At 41.2% G+C, this 10,646-nt stretch overlaps 2 non-coding genes across 2 annotated transcripts; both read right to left on the bottom strand.

The window, feature by feature from the left end:
• Positions 1-1,798: 1,798 nt before the first annotated feature.
• LOC148568171 (small nucleolar RNA R71) lies at positions 1,799-1,905 on the bottom strand. The gene has a single exon (XR_015881694.1). It is a non-coding gene; the product is annotated as a small nucleolar RNA R71 (small nucleolar RNA).
• A 4,186-nt stretch (positions 1,906-6,091) lies between these two features.
• On the bottom strand, positions 6,092-6,195 carry LOC148568170 (small nucleolar RNA R71). The gene has a single exon (XR_015882166.1). It is a non-coding gene; the product is annotated as a small nucleolar RNA R71 (small nucleolar RNA).
• Positions 6,196-10,646: the final 4,451 nt, after the last annotated feature.

Genomic DNA, 10,646 nt, shown 5'->3' with positions numbered 1-10,646 from the left:
CTGCACTTTCTAGTTTGAGTTTTCAGAATGTACTTTTCATTTACGCTTTCCATTCCCAGAGCTATGAACAACTAAACCCCTTTCATTGGGTTAGGGAGCTCTGTTGTAATTTGATGGATCAATAATAGTTTTCATTATTTTTCTTCTTTCTTTTCTCTTGATTTTAGTAGAAAGCTTTCAATCTTCATCCAATTGGGTAGTTGTCTTGGAAAAGAAGCTATTCATACTTGGATCTCTTCGGAACCTTGGAAGAGGAAGGAAGAGATCATGCTAGAAATGCTTTCTCATGTTGGACCAAATTGGGGTTTGGATGGATATAGTGACATATAATCCTACCAACACTTTGATTTAGGAATACATGTGGTATAACAAGTGACCATACTTCATCTCTTCTCATGAGCAATTAGACCAAGAAATTGGCTATTGATCAAGATTTGAGAGATTGGCTTGCCTAGGAATTGGAATCCAATCACTTAAGATTGCCAAGGATATCAATGAATGCATTGATTGAGAAAGAGATGAGAATGAACTTGATCCGGAGAATACAACATCTCCTAAGCCCAATGAATTCCCCATTTCTGATCTTACCCATTCTCTTTACTTTTTGCCATTTACTTTTATGTTCATTTCCCCAAATCCCCATTTAAGATTCTGCAATTTACTTTCCTCCATTTCCATTTTGCTCTTTATTTCCAGCATTTACAATTTCTGTTATTTACTTTCCTGCCATTTATGTTTCTGCAAATATCAACTCAATTTCTGCTTAGCTCAACTAGAACATTCCTCTGATTAAACTTGCTTGACCAATCAATTCCTGTGGGATTTGACCTCACTCTATTGTTAGTTTTTACTTGACGACAATTCGGTATACTTGCCGAGGGAAATTTGTTAAGAGACAAGTTTCCGTGCATTAAGTTTATGGCACTGTTGCCGGGGATTGATTTTGTATCAACAATAATTAAATTGGTGGATAACTAGATTGAGCATTTTTTTTCTTTTGTTTGATTTAATTTTTGTTTGAGTGATTTACTTTCAGTTTTAGTTATTTTCTTTCCTTTACCCTTTACTCATTTGTGGTGTTCTCTTATTTGTTACAATTTAGTTTACTAACCCACTAACTGTTTGATATATTGCATCACTCACACTAACAGCATTTCTGACAAGAATACTTCCTGTATTTGTCTCCTTCTTGCTTGTGTCTTGTTGGTTGTATGACAGGTAGAAGAAGCGAGGCTTCAACTTTCTTTGATTCTGAACCTGAGAGGACCTTCCTTAGATTAAGGAGGGTAGCAAGAGGAAAGAGAGTTGCTAGTGCTAAGGAAGAGGAGGAGTATTTTGAACTAAACATGGATGAGAATATGGAGAACCATCATGAAGAAGAGGCTCACAACCATGGCAGAGAAGGTCTAGTGCATAATGCTGGACAAGAGAGAAGAGTTTTAGGCTCTTATATAAACCCAAACCCAGGAAACTGTGGAAGTAGCATCCAAAAGCCAACCATATATGGCAATAACTTTGAACTAAAGCCACAGCTCATCACCCTTGTTCAGAACAACTGTTCATTCGGAGGAAGTGTCCAAGAAGACCCCAATCAACATCTAACCACCTTTCTGAGGATATGTGATACTGTGAAGTCTAATGGTGTTCATCCCGACTCCTATAGATTGCTTTTGTTTCCCTTTCACTCAAGGAGAAAGCATCTAAATGGCTGGAATCTTTCCCGAAGGAGAGCTTAACAACCTGGAAAGATGTGGTGAACAAATTCTTGGCGAGATTCTATCCTCCTTAAAGAATCAATAGGTTGAGAGCTGAGGTACAAACCTTCAGGCAACAAGATGGTGAAACTCTCTATGAAGCATGGGAGAGGTTTAAGGACTTGACAAGAAGGTGCCCGCCAAATATATTCAATGAATGGGTGCAGTTACACATTTTCTATGAAGGTCTTTCTTATGAATCAAAGAAGGCAGTAGACCACTCATCCGGGGAGTCTCTGAACAAGAAGAAGACCATTGAAGAAGCCATAGATGTCATTGAGACTGTAGCTGAGAATGACTATTTCTATACTTCTGAAAGAGGCAACACTAGAGGAGTGATGGAGGTAGGCAACGTGGATGCACTGCTGGCTCAAAATAAGATGATCACCAAGCAGCTGGCTGACCTTACTGTTCCGGGGGTTACCTGAAACTGGAGGTCGATCTCGGACAAGATCTTCTGCACTGGTCGGAGATGACGTTTCCGGTTGGCTGGTGGCAGCCGGAGCTGTTGTGTCCGACCTGTTGGACTTGCTGCACTGCTGATCCTCGGTTACCGGAGGGTGGGGGTACCTACAAGAGACTCCGATGCTTAAGTTAGCACGGGTATTATGCAGGTTTTATGTAGAATCAGAGTATGAGTTATACCTGGGTGCTCCAGTGTATTTATAGTGGTGTGGGCTGACCTTTCTGATAAGATAAGTTAGTTATTAGGTCTTATCTTATCTTATTTTGAGTGAAGTCAGCTTATCTTCGAGGGAACCGCCTTTATCTCTATAGGCTTGGACTGCCTTTGGATTTGGGTCGTGTTCCTCTATTCGGGCCCTTTATTAGGCTTTCCTGTTGATTTGGCCGATCTCTTTAAGAAGAGATCAGAGAGTCGGACCTGAAGAGGTCGGTCGCCATGTCGCTAAACATCCCGGGTCGGACAGCTCGACCCAGGGTATGAACAGTGCCCCTGCTTGAGCTCGGTCTTCTGCTTTGAGGTCGAGTTTTTTGACTTCGAACTCCTTATAGCAAAGCCAAACTCGAGCACTTTTGTCGATTCCTTTATTTGTAGAGCTTTTTTGAATGTAGAATGTTTTTCCTCTAAAAGCGCGCGCTTTAATATCGGCGCTTTTGGGAACTGATGCCAAGGCATTTTGGCTAGTTTCACTGACCTTTTCTTTACTGTTTTTAGGATAGTTTCATGCATTTTCTTAGGAAATAAGCTAGTTTTGGGTAGATATTCACTTACACCTTGATTCAAGCATACATTATGCATTTTACATGATTTCATGAGGATTTTGCAAGAGTTTAGTGACAAATTGTATTCTGCATTACGCATGACTTGGATTATAACTTTGATGCACTCTATTACCTGATTTCAGGACCAAAGAAAGCAAGGAATGGGAGGTAACTTGCAAAGTTAATGAGAAAAGTGACTGTCAATGACGCTCTCGAAGCCATCATTACCCACGTTAAGAGTCACGTTAACTAAGTTAACGTGAACTCTAATGTGAAGAAGGGAATTTGAGCCAACGTTAGTGACACTTAACATTATCACTAACGTTGGCCAATGCTCACAAGTGGCTACGTTAGAGTCCACGTTAACTTAGTTAACGTGGCCTCTAACGTTAAAAGGGGGAAAGGAAGCAAATGTTAGTGACATTCAACATTGTCACTAACGTTGGCCTAAGTGCACAATGCCACGTTAACTCCCATGTTAACTTGGTTAACGTGGAAGCTAACGTGAAGAGGCAAGAGTGGTCGACAACGTTAGTGGCACCCAACATTGTCACTAACGTTGGAAGCAACCACACAACCCCAAGTAGCCACGTTAACTTCCACGTTAACTTAGTTAATGTGGAGGCTAACGTGAGAGAAGAAGGTGATGGCCAACGTTAGTGACACTCAACATTGTCACTAACGTTGGAAGGAGCCACACAAGCCACTATGAGCCACGTTAACTCCAACGTTAACTTAGTTAACGTGGAAGCTAACGTGGATGAGGAATGATGAGCCAACGTTAGTGACACTCAACATTGTCACTAACGTTGGGGATGGCTAAGCATGGCCACGTTATAAGCCACGTTAACCTAGTTAACGTGGATTCTAACGTGAGACATGGGGGCACATTGGAACGTTAGTGACAATGTTGAATGTCACTAACGTTCTCGAAGGATGGCAAGACCACGTTAAAGAGCCACGTTAACTAAGTTAACATGGGCTCTAACGTAGGAGCAATAGGGAATTTTCAACGTTATTGGGAAAGTTAAGTCCCAATAACGTGTGCGAAGGACCTAGAGGCAACGTTGGTGGCAACATTTGTGCCACTAACATTGAGGTTAACGTGGCTTTTACTTAGGAACGTTCGTGAGAAAGTTGATTGTCACTAACGTTCTCGAACTCATATTTTCACTAAACGTTAACAACCCTAACGTCCTGAGCTAAAATCTCTGCCCACTTCACACTTTCTCTCTGCAAGTAAAGCCAAGCCCAAATGAAGAAGAGAACTGCTTCAAACTCAAGATCCAAAGGCCCAAGACTTGAAGAGCCAACTAGAAGATGAGAAGAGTAGTATATATAGGAGTAGCTTTAAATTATTTTAGGGAGTTGCTGGGAGTTGGAAAATAGCATAGAACTACTTCCTGTATTTTACTTTCTTTGCTCTTCTAGTTTCCATCATGTATTCTCCATCTTTGTTTTCACTTTCCAGAGCTATGAACAACTAAACCCCTTTCATTGGGTTAGGGAGCTCTGTTGTAATTTGATGGATCAATACTAGTTTTCATTATTCTTCTTCTATCTTTTCTCTTGATTTTACTTGAAAGCTTTCGATCTTCATCCAATTGGGTAGTTATCTTGGAAAAGAAACTATTCATACTTGGATCTCTTCTGAACCTTGGAAGAGGAATGAAGAGATCAAGCTAGAAATGCTTTCTCATGCTGGACCAAATTGGGTTTGGATGGATATGTGACTATAATCCTCTCAATGCTTGATTTGGGAAATGCATGTGGATTAATCAGTGACCATACTTCATCTCTTCTCATGAGCAATTGACCAAGGAATTGGCTATTGATCAAGATTTGAGAGATTGAATTACAAGAAATTGTAATTCAATCACTTAAGATTGCCAAGGAGATCAATGAGTGCATTGATTGAGTAAGAGATGTAAATGAGATTGATCCGGAGAATGCAACATCTCCTAAGCCCAATGAACTCCCCATTTCTGATCTTACCCATTCCCATTTAAGATTCTACAATTTACTTTCTGCCATTTACTTTTCCGCATTTAACTTTCTGCAATTCTCAACTCAATTTCTGATTTGCTCAACTACAATATTCTTCTAATTAAAGTTGCTTGATCAATCAATCCTTGTGGGATTCGACCTCACTCTATTGTGAGTTTTTACTTGACGACAAATTCGGTACACTTGCCGAAGGAAATTTGTTATGAGAAAAGTTTTCCGTGCATCAAGTTTATTGCGCCGTTGCCGGGGATTGATTGTGCATCAACAATGATTAGGTTGGAGGATAACTAGATTGAGCATTTTATTTTTGTTTGATTTAAATTTCTGTTTGAGTTATTTACTTCCTGTTTTAGTTAATTTCTTCCCTTCCCCCTATTTTTTTTTGTTATTTACATTTCATCTCACTAACCCACTAACTGTTTGATATATTGCATCACTCACACTAACAGTAATTCTGACAGATATACTTTCTGCACCTATTCTCTTTGCTTGTACTTGTTGGTTGTATGACAGGGAGAAGAAGCGGGGCTTCAACTTCCTTTGATTCCAAACCTGAGAGAACCTTCCTTAGACTAAGGAGGGAGGCAAGAGACAAACGTGTAGTTGGTGCTGAAGAAGAGGAGGAACACTTTGAGGAATACTTTGAACCAAACATGGAAGAAAACATGGAAAACCATTATGAAGAAGAGGCTCACAACCATGGCGGAAGAGGTCGAGCATATCATACTGGGGAGGATAGAAGAGTTTTAGGCTCTTATATCAATCCAAACCCAGGAAACTGTGGAAGTAGCATTCAAAAGCCAACCATCCATGCCAACAATTTTGAATTGAAGCCACAGCTCATCACCCTTGTGCAGAACAACTGTTTGTTCAGAGGAAGTGTCCAAGAGGACCCAAATCAACATTTAACCACCTTCCTGAAAATATGTGACACAGTGAAGTCTAATGGTGTTCATCCTGACACCTATAGACTGCTTTTATTTCCATTCTCACTAAGGGATAAGGCAGCCAAGTGGCTGGAATCTTTCCTAAGGGAAAGCTTGACAACTTGGGAAGATGTGGTGAACAAATTCTTAGCAAGATTTTACCCTCCTCAAAGAATCAATAGGCTGAGAGCTGAGGTCCAAATCTTCAGGCAACAAGATGGTGAGACTCTATATGAAGCATGGGAGAGGTTTAAAGACCTGACAAGGAGGTGTCCACCTGACATGTTCAACGAATGGGTGCAGCTGCACATTTTCTATGAAGGGCTCTCTTATGAGTCAAAGAAGGCCGCAAACCATTCATCCGGAGGATCTTTGAACAAGAAGAAAACCATTGAGGAGGCTATAGATGTCATTGAAATAGTAGCAGAGAACAACTACTTCTATACTTCCGAAAGAAGGAACACAAGAGGAATAATGGAGCTAAACAATGTAGATGCTCTGTTTGCCCAAAACAAGCTCATTACCCAACAGCTGGCTGACCTCACTAAGAAGATAAAGAGGAACCAAGTAGCAGCAATCTCCACTTCATCAACAACCCAAGAAGGAGTGAATGAAGAAGCAGAGGGTAGTCAGGAGCAAGCCAACTACATTGGGAATTTACCTAGGCAGAACCATGATCCTTACTCCAAGAATTACAACCCTGGATGGAGGAATCACCCAAACTTTGGGTGGGAAAATCAACAAGACCAAAGGCTTGATCAAAGACGCCCAAATCCAAATAATTTCACATCTAGACCATATCAACATCCCAATAACAACACCTCTCCACATTCATATCAAGGCCAGAACAACCCTCCTCAACCTGACCTATCATCATTTGATGAAAGAATCTCAAGGATTGAAAATCTACTTGAAGGCATATGCAAGGATATCAAGACAACAAGGTGTTCAAGGAGGAAGTGCGAGCCAGTTTCAAGAACCAGGGAGACACAATCAAGAGGTTGGAATCTCAGGTAGGATATCTCTCTGAGAAAATTCCCAAACCCATAGATGGATTCCCAAGTGACACAGAGAAGAATCCGAGAGGTAAAACAAAGAAAGTAAGATGAGAAGATTGCAAGATGGTCACTATAAGTGATAAGGAGACTGAGGACAAGCCAAGCAAGCTGTCAGAATAACCTGAAGATACCTCAACAGAGAAGGAGGAAAAAGAATACCAAGAACCAGAAATATCAAAACAGGAGCTGCTGAGACTCTATGCACCTTTTCCCCAACTGCTCAATGGTGCTGTGGAGAAGAGAATATACTCAAGATTTCTTGACTTGTTTGCATCTTTGCATGTGAACATACCATTCATCAATACTATCCAACAAATGCCTGCATATATCAAGTATATGAAGGAGATGCTTCCTAGGAAAAGCTCACTCAAGGGAGGCAAGACTATAGTGATGAACAAGGGGTGCAGTGCCCTCATTCAACCACAGTTGCCTATGAAAAGAAAAGATCCAGGAAGTTTTCATGTCCCCTGTGCCACAGGAGAAACAATGTTTGATAGAGCACTCTCTGATTTGGGAGCAAGCATCAACTTAATGCCCTTAGCCCTGGTGAAGAGACTGCAGATCAATGAGATATTGCCCACAGATGTGGTCATCAGGCTGGCTGACAAAACTCAAAAACAAGCAATAGGGGTGGTGGAAAATGTGTTGTTAAAGGTTGGGAAATACTACCTCCCAACAGACTTTGTCATCTTGGGCATGGAAGAGAGTCACACTCACCCAATCATATTGGGAAGACCATTCCTAGCTACAGCCAGAGCACTCATAGATGTGGAGCGAAGGGAGCTAATATTGAGGATCCATGATGAATAACTCAGCTTCAATGTCTTCAAACTCTCCCAAGAAGCTGACCAAGAAAATAAAGAACCATGCACAGATCGTAATGAGATGCTGACAGAGGAAGCAAACATTGAAGCACAACCAGCCCAACTGGAAAAGCCCTTGGTTGATGAACAAGGAAATAAGCAGCTATCACAGCTCAAGCAAAAGCTGGAGGAACCTAAACCACCAGAAACATGTGAAGACAACAACAAAATTTTCTTAGAAGAAGAAGCCACAAAGAGCAAGGCAACATCAAAAGGGACAAAGAAGAAAGTACCAAGGGGGTGGAGGAACAAGAAGATCCCTACGGAAGACTTCTCTCCAGGAGATAAAGTGATCTCAGCTTACTTCCCAGATATCCCCCCTAATCTCCCGACTGTACCATCTCAGTTACCTAAGGTCTTCACTATTAACAGAGTCCTCTCCTTGAAACATGTGGAGTTCATTGATACAACCAATGGATATAAGTCCAAGGCAAGAGGGGAGGACTTGAAGCATTATCAACATCCCTGATGAAGGAGAAACGTCAAGCTAGTGACGCTAAAGAAGCACTTCATGGGAGGCAACCCATGTTTTATTAGCTTTTAGTAGTAAATAAGTCAATATTCATAAATTTCAACCCAAACTTGGTGACGTTCTTATATTGTAGTATATATAGTGAAGAACATGTTTGGTGTTCAAGGCGTACCAAGAAAGCATGAATGCAACAGAGAGCATGCTAGTCTTGGAGCTTTGAATAGAACTTTTCATCACAGTGCTTCAAATTAAGTTTGGTGTCACCCCATGGTGCCACCAAAATGCATATAAGGATACACAGTTAGTTAGTTAGTTGGAGTTCATGAATAAACAATCTAATCTTTTCTTTTCTTTATTAATTATAGCCGTAAAGGCTAAATTGTCTTTTTGATATTATGTTTGACTTTTCTTATTTTATCTTTATAGGGAAAGGAAAGGAGCATTAAAGGAGATTGATTGGACAATTTAATGAGAAAGGTTCGGCCACTTCATGAAGAGGGCACTATACACGTGCCTCAAGGGGGAATGCATTAGGAATGGTTGCCATGCAACATTGGAGGAAGAACAAACTTGGAAAGCGAACCAACTACATCATAAAGTTGAGAATCCTCGTGCTTACTCCATACACAACCCTATCCGTTCATCCTACACCAACCCCATCAATCCACACCTTTCATCTCTTCTTCACTTCTCTATATAAGTGAATCAAATTCACACCATCTCCACATTCGAAATTCATACCACTTGAACTTCACTTTTTAGCAACCAATTCTTCAACCTCCCACTCTCTAAACCCCACATCTCTTCCCTTCACTACACCCGTTTTGCTTTAACTTCATTCATGGCATCATCAAGTTCCAAGAGGCAGAAGAGGAAGGAACCAACGGAGAACATTCCCTTCGACGAGAAGAGATTCAAGACTGCCTTCCATGAACGAGAATTTGAGCGGATAAAGCTCAAAAAGATACTGCCCGAGTTAACCTTCCAAATCAATGAAGACGAATACCCACAGATTCGGGAGAAGATTGAAGAAAGAGGGTGGCAATTGCTCACCAATCCAGAGGGGAAGATCAATGCAAACCTCATCAAAGAGTTCTATGCAAATGTGGTCAGAGAAGACAAAACCAGGACCCCAACCTTCAAAAGCTATGTAAGAGGAAAGGAGGTAGATTTCAGCCCAAATACTATAATAAGAACTCTTCACCTGAAATCACCACATTTTGATGAGCCTAGCTATCATGCAAGGATAGGTAAAAGCCAAGACAATGATGAGCTCACTGAGATAGTGACTGACATCTGTGTTATAGCAGCGGACTGGGAGAGGTATGGAGATGGGAGACCCCGGTTCATCAAGAGGAGAGACCTCAGCCCAGAAGCCAAGGGGTGGTTTGAACTCGTAAGGAGGTCTATTCTCCCAGCTGCGAATAATTCAGAGGTAAATATTAATCGAGCAACTATGGTACATTGCCTAGTACAAGGTGGAGAAATCAACGTACATGAACTTATAGCTGAGGAAATTCAAGATTCAGCTGAGAAGCTTGAATCAAGTGCCAGGCTTTGGTACCCCAGCACCATTCTCCTATTGTGCACAAAGGCCAAAGTGGTTTTTGAGGATAGTAATCCAGACTGGGTTAACCCAGGGAGGCTAATGACAACCCAGCGTATGGCCTATACCATACTTGCTCAGCAACAAAGAAGGCCACAAATAGGAAAACTAAAAGCAAAGGAAGGAGCCCACCAAGAGGAGTCTCATGAGGAAGAATATACACAGGGAGAGCATCCTTACCCAGCCGATTTGAATATAAATCACCTTCTAAGAGCTATTGAAGATTTGGGGATGAGACATATGGAAGGACAAGAGCAAATATTGAACTGGATGAGCCAACAAGAAGAGTGGAAGAAACAACAAATGGAGCAGCAACAGGAACAATACTCCCAGCTAACTCAAGCCATCCACCAGGTTACTGAGAGGCAAGAACCTCAAGATAAGCTTTGGCAGGAACTCAATCAGCGACAAATAGCCCAGATGAAAACATTCAATGAGTTCACTGTGCTTAATGAAGGATGGCAATTACATCGGGAGGAGTTCTACGTCAACACTCAAGCCAAGTTGAACTACATGTCTAGTAATCTGCATCATCTACACTATGCCATCCCTACATATGATGAGGTCCAAAAGGATTTTGTAGAACAAGATGAAAAGAAGGTGAAACAACAAAAGGAAACACTCAAGAAGAAGATAGAAGATGGTGGTTTCTGGAAGAAGCTGCTTGGAAAAGGCAAGGGAAGTGAAAGCACAAGCAATCAAGAAGGAGAGCATGGACATCCACAAGAGTAAAATG

This window comes from Arachis ipaensis, chromosome B4, assembly GCF_059453495.1.
Source record: "Arachis ipaensis isolate K30076 ecotype BB chromosome B4, ASM5945349v1, whole genome shotgun sequence".
NCBI classification, from domain to species: Eukaryota; Viridiplantae; Streptophyta; class Magnoliopsida; order Fabales; family Fabaceae; genus Arachis; species Arachis ipaensis.
The sequence above is the reverse complement of the archived record's forward strand: the minus strand, read 5'-3'. Positions and strand labels throughout refer to the sequence as shown.